General features: G+C 41.4%; 1 protein-coding gene across 3 annotated transcripts in view; it reads left to right on the top strand.

The window, feature by feature from the left end:
- Positions 1 to 1,873: 1,873 nt before the first annotated feature.
- The window catches only part of LOC138282379 (Y+L amino acid transporter 2-like), a 588,082-nt gene continuing 583,374 nt past the window's right edge, over positions 1,874 to 6,581 (top strand). For 2 of the 3 annotated variants that reach the window (XM_069219872.1, XM_069219870.1), the window contains exon 1: positions 1,875 to 2,151. The gene's annotated coding sequence lies outside the window, so the exon portion shown is untranslated. Of the gene's footprint in view, positions 2,152 to 6,581 lie in introns of all 3 variants that reach the window. The other variant, XM_069219875.1, reaches the window with a different exon arrangement.

The raw sequence follows: 6,581 nt of genomic DNA, 5'->3' as shown, positions 1-6,581 counted from the left end.
CAATGTTCCTGAATTGTACTAAAAATGATTAAAATACAGAAAATAATGAAAATGAATAAGAAAAATGTAATAATATGTCATAATGAGATGTATAACATATGTTTTGCATTATATTATAGAGCTAACTTCGCCAAAGTTATGGCCTAGTTTTGCCAGGCCTCATGCAGAAACTGAATAAACGCGCACTGCAGAGAAGCTGAGATGTTGAACTGACCCTGAACCACCCGATGTTAATAAAGTCTGCTTAGTTAGAATTATCCGCAATGTACCGACGGACAGGAGATGATGGAATTAAGTTGATACAAAACTGTGTAGAGTAGACTGGATGTACTTTCGCAGGACTTGAACAAAAGAGACACTGACTGGAGAAAAAGATGTAACATTTTCGATACCTGATGAGCCGGATGATGAGGACATCATACAGTGAACCAATTGACAACCTGAGAGCGATGAAATATTAGAATTCATAGATTTGAAGAACTGAATTTATTGGGTAGCGTCAAATCTGGAGGTTAATTAACCAATTAGGAATTGGGGGATGGACTGAAAAACTCTAATAAAAAGTCATGACAGGGGATGTGAGGGAGAAATTGATGATTGTCAGAAGACGCAATTCGAGAATCTGTCATTGGGCTTATGCTCTTGAGAGCCTGATGCATTGCTGACCGATTGATGACCTGAAGACGAAGACTGGCTTTGTTGCTGATTCATTCTGTGTATAGGTAGCTATGACAATGTGACTGATTAACTTTTTGCCCTTTCTTCTAGGTACCAACTGCGCTGTTAATTTTTTTATTTTTATCTTAGTTAGATGTTTTGCCAAATTCATATTCTAAATTGTTTTCGCATGAAGTCCCACATGCTACTGCTAATCTGGGTCAGGAAAGGTTACTTTGGGTGACGCTGACAGTGACAATGATTGACAAACTGATTGCTGAACTCTGCCATTAATGCTGGTATATTCATCTTTGTTGGCTTATGCTGAAGCATTCGAGCATATGTTTTCTCAAGTTCTGATCAGATTATGTTATTGGTGGTCACTAATGAATTAATTCCGAGATGAGTAAAATAAAGTTTAAGTTAACCTTATTGCATTAGATTTGTAACGCATAGGGAAATAAAATGTGTTAAAACGTATATTGAGTTGTGGTTATTCATGTATGTTGACTATAATTAATGTTTTCCTTAGTAGTTATTGATTGTGTATTAGTTATCAATACACATTGGTCATTTTATGGCTAGGATACTCCATGTGATCCAAAAGGTTCATCGGCCTGTACTCGTCCCCTTGTAAGTTTACTTTCTAAGGACCAGGCGCGCTAACAGTTTCCAAGTAATGTACTTGTGGGATCGGATCCACGTAAGGAAAAGTCCGTATAGTTCCATGAATTGTGATCCTGTATCAAATATGCAAATAGGCTCGATTCAGCAGGATGATTCCCGATTTCTTTAGCCAAAAATGGCTTTCATGTAGCTGTCTTCAATCTGAAATTACCTCTCTTTCAATAGAAATCAAAGAGGGAAATGCATTCTCCGGATTATTTGTTCAAAATCTCCCACTTTCCTCTTGTAAAACGTTAGCATGTATGCTGTATAAACAGCCTGTGCCCCTACTTGACCATAAGATACCAATGAAATAATATAACTGTAAAATATGCAAAAATAAACAAACCAGACAAGCCAGCGTGACTTCTTTTACTTCATCAGGGAGGCAGAATGTGTATTCCTGACTGTACATGCTTTAATTGCTGCTGTGTTTGTGCCAAGGCTCCTGATTTCAGATTTAAATTTAGTCTCAGTCTAAACTGCCTGGAGAGTGGGAGTGTAATAATCCCGCCTTCTTCCGGTCCAGGATTGCCCATGGGAAGGTAATACTCTTCTTTAGTGCCATTTTTAATTTTTACAAACAAGCTCTTTAATGCAGCCATTCACGGGGAATATTTATGTTGCGGAAAGTAGTTGGACTCTAACGGAAAGCTGTGGGATAGTTTTTTTGACGCCTTGCAACTTGGTTCTGCATGACTGTACTTTAAGGTGTCGCTGCTGCTTCCCTGTTTCAAGATACGTTTTTACACTAGCTTTGTACAGAAAAAGCCGCGGATGAACGCCTGAGCAAGGGATATGGCTGCGAAGACCTGTTGTGTACTCTCGGTAAGTCTGTAACACGCAGTTGTTTAACATGGCGATTTTAAAGAGCGGGTGTATGCCTTGACAAACGTGTACAGTCGTGCTAGTGGCATGCCGAGTATGGAAAAGCAGTGACCTACAAATATGTTATTGACTGTGCTGTTAAAGAAGTGCAAATATATGTTTCTGTATATTTACTTGTCTAATTTTGTGACTGGCTGCTAGGTGGTTTTGAGAACGAACAGATGTCCCAGAGCAAGCCTTCTCATGTTTAAAAATACGTGATTTCTGCTTAGTCAGCCGTGTTCTAGCAGTAGTTTGACCTGTGGCTTTTTTTTTTTTTAGTTTTTTTTTAGCTCGAGCCTACCTGTCCTACTGTGGCTTTACTGAGACCATACAGGAGCTTACTACCTGCTTATCAATGCTTGGCTTCATTGCCGCTCCCATTTGCCTGCTTCGTATTCTTTGGATTTCTTCGCCATAGCATGAACATCTTGCATTTGTCCACCCGCAAAAAGCATAGCCTCTTTACCATCTCTCTGGTTGGCTGGCTTCTATCCTTCAATTTAGCCGCTCTCAAATTCACTCTGTTATCCACACCTTTTTAGGGTTGAGCCTGCGTTGCATGCGCTCGCGCATGCGTATCGCAGCGAGACGCTTTAGTGTTTAGAAAAGGGCTCAGAGCCCTGTCAACCTCATGTCAGTGTTTTTTATTGGTTCGTGGGCTTGCCTAATACAATCTGCTTGCTTTCATTAGTGGAAGGCATGCAGATGTCATGCCTTTTCCGGTGGCTAGCCCTCCTCGAGCGCAGCGACCAAGTACAGAAAACATGCGAGGCTCGCGGTTTTCCATCGGGCTCGTGGACTTCTTTTTCTCTAATTTACGAGCACGATCTCGCTTGGCAGAAGTCGAGCGCTTTACATAGATAATTTCACTTTTTCGGGTTATGTACATAAATGCACTTTTGCCCGATAGGTGAAAAGTCGGGTTAGGAGTTTACAACGCGATCAGCTCTAACATGAGCAAACGTGAGACCCGTTGCATTGCAAATGCTTGTTTATTAGTACTTCTTCACTAAAAATATCAGTACATTCTTCTTTACCAATCCAAATGTTGTCCTCCATATTGGTTGGTAAATAAAACATTAAAGCACTCCTCTGGTGTGCATGGGTTCTGATGCATGTGCACAGATGTGTCATCAAGCATGTGGGTGCATGTCATCACTCATCCGTGTCCTAGTGCAATGAGGACGCAACTGCACCTTAAAAAAAATATATATTTAGTTTTGACTATGCGGCACAATGTCTGGAAACATTCCAGCGCTGTAGGACATTGCCAAAAGGCATTGGCAAAGCCAGTAGATTCCAAAGGCCAGACCAATCAGCTTTGCCAATGCAATTGTTTTGTAATGCGGGCTCTACTTGACTCAAAATACCCCACTGTTTACCTCTTAGTATTACACCATACACATCCTTCTGATGCTGCGACCTGGACACTTTGATATGCTTTAACGTACTGTACAGCAGGAGGCAGTCGTCCCTCTACAAAATGTATTTAGTTAGATGTTATGTGCTGCACCACATGCCAAGCTTGTCACTTCAAGGTGCTTGAAGAAAACAAACATTTACACAATATATGGAACAAAAGGAAATACAGATGTTCAATTCCATTTGGTTCTGGGACTGATACCTTCCACTTAAATTCTCCAGTCGGTCTGCAGCTGTATGAGCTCTGTCAGTTTTAGGTGTGGCTAGAGAAAACATTAGTTGTCTGCTAGAACTCATACCATCAACACTAAAAAGGATACAGGGGAAGGCTTCAGGTCAGTCTCTTTCAGCCATTATTTTAATTAATTGTCATTTACATTTCGGATAAGCCTATGAGTATTAGTTTGGCTAGATATACATTTAGCGGTCTGTCAGAGATCATGCCAATAAAAACACATGTTTCTTTACTATTATGTGTATGGAAGACAAAGCATCCATGCACTGCAAATGGAGAATGCAGCACATCACATACTCCCACACTACACCTACCACCTAATCCTTGTTCCTCTTGTACTCCCACACATACTCTTAATCTTACTTATAAGAAAACTGCTATTCCTATCCCTAGTCCCACCCCTATGCCTACTCCTGTTTTGACCTTTACCTCTAGCCCTACTTTTATACTTACCCTTACAACTGTTTACTATCAATCTATTTTTACTGCTCTAGTCCACTTCCCATACTTTTACTTTATTCTCTTACTCACCATCTTGACACTTCAAGACTGAGGGACTTATTTAGAATTTGACCGACGGAGTATGTACCATCGCCATGACGGAGTACTTTACTGCCAAATTTAGATATGTCTGCTGTCCCAGTTGATAGCTCTTGCATTTTCACAAAACCACTGTCACACTGGTCCTTGTAAATGCATTGAAAGTATGCCGCATGGCTCCATCCAAATGATAGAGGCATACATTAAACTTTCAACATTTATTATGTTTTTGCCAATAAATATGACAGAGAACCCTCCTCGCCATGGGAGTTTTCTCCAATGACGTAGGGTCATTTTGCTGTTCACACTGCTCCTTATCGCCAGGTATTACCTGGCAGTGAAGGACAGTGAAAATATGTCATTTGTTCATCCACCCTAAACAGGGCGGGCGGACAAATGGCTAAATCTCAGACGCGCTTACTCTGTTGGGCCGTCGGAGCTGTAGGTCAGAACAGGAGATGGAGTAGTCTTTGCCGTCGACATCCTGAAGGGTTTCCCAACTCTAAATGAGGCGGGCTGACCTTCAGATTGGTAGAGAGGGTATTCAATCACCGTTCCTTTTGAGTTCCCTCCCCTCCAAACTCTAAATCAGGTCCTGAGTTTCCAATAGTCTTTGGCCTCACCCACCACCATTTAACACCTAAGGACATTGCCTGCTTTTAATTTTTTCATACTCTAAGGACCACCAGGCCACGGTGTCTGCAATCCTATCAATAGATAGAGGGAGAAGTCAAGAGGGTACTCTCCACCCAAAATACATATTCTCATACAACAAACCTCATCAGCCATACACTGCTCTAATTTCTTAATAGTAAGTACTGGCCTCACGTGGCTTAAGAGTAGATAATGGAATTATTTGCTCTATACTTCATAGTATCCACCCCCTTCTCCGCCCCTTAAGTGTAAGCCTTGTTGGTGACTGCCATGGCTCAATATGGATTCAACTGAATGCAACTGAAGTACTTCACTTGCGCATAGAAGGCGACACCTCACAGGAGCTGCATTAGGTAACACTGCTAGCACTTATTCAGTACCCTAGGCTTTGCATCATTGGCATGTTTCACTGAGTGTAAGTGAGGTAGAGTAAATGTTGCAAATCTCTTGAGGTAGTCTGTGTATGTTAATGTATTGTCAAGCAGACTTTCAAATTCATAACAGGTTCTACAAAAGGTTATTACTTAGTGGTGTGGCTCAGTTAACATTCATACTTACTCTGCCCTCCTAATTATTACCTGTCTATGTCAAGTCTGGTGTAACAAATTGCTTTGCAGTGCGTTCTCGCAACTGTTAATAATCTCTCATGAAATATCCCATCTGAAAGTTATTTACTTCCTGACTTCAAATTCTGCTCGATAGAACCGAGATCAGCAAATGTTAAAAGACTGAATGACAGAGACCAGTCACACTCTAGTTGCTCCAGGAGTGTTGCTCTAAAGTTCTGCACCATGCATTCACAACACAGCCGCGCCGGTGAGAGCGCTTTCATTCCTCCTTGTTGCAGCGGGACAGCCATTGCGCAGAAAAAGTAGCAATAGCAAAATGCCACCTATTATAGCCAAAGTTATTGGAAATCCCCCCAGAATATTGGAGAATATTAAGTGGATGGCTGATGGTACTAAACCAAATATAGAGGAGGAGGTGTGAACGAAACCAGAACCAACAGCCTTAAAGAAATTTGCTATTCCAGTAGAACTGGATGCATTAAATATTCATCCCGCGAGCTCACCAAAGTGTCTCGGAAAGTTGGTACTTAAAAGGGACTGTATCTCTGCTGATGACCTTGCCACCTGAAGTGCATAGGTCTCGCGTGCAGATGTGAGCGCCACATGTTTTTGAAACAATAAAGCCTTGAGTCTGCTCAACTTGTCAAAATTCACATTAGAAGTAGCAATATGGGGCCAAATGTCAGCTACCTATCTTTGTTTAGTGGGAGGAAAGAGTACATTCCAGCAGCATGTACCAATCTTAGAGACTGAAAGAACATAAACTATTCCAGCTCACATCCCACAACAGTCTTCGCTATTGAGGAGAACATAGCTGCCATTTGAAAGCACCTGGAACGCAGGTCTAATCAAGGGGACTGGAACTCCCTTCAGATAACAAGGCAAATTTGCTGCTGAAGCATTACACGCCCTGTGCAAGGACAGCTGTTTACAAACCTTTGAATGGCTGACAGAAGTCTCACATTCAC

The sequence above is a fragment of the Pleurodeles waltl genome, chromosome 2_2, assembly GCF_031143425.1.
Source record: "Pleurodeles waltl isolate 20211129_DDA chromosome 2_2, aPleWal1.hap1.20221129, whole genome shotgun sequence".
NCBI classification, from domain to species: domain Eukaryota; kingdom Metazoa; phylum Chordata; class Amphibia; order Caudata; family Salamandridae; genus Pleurodeles; species Pleurodeles waltl.
The sequence above is the reverse complement of the archived record's forward strand: the minus strand, read 5'-3'. Positions and strand labels throughout refer to the sequence as shown.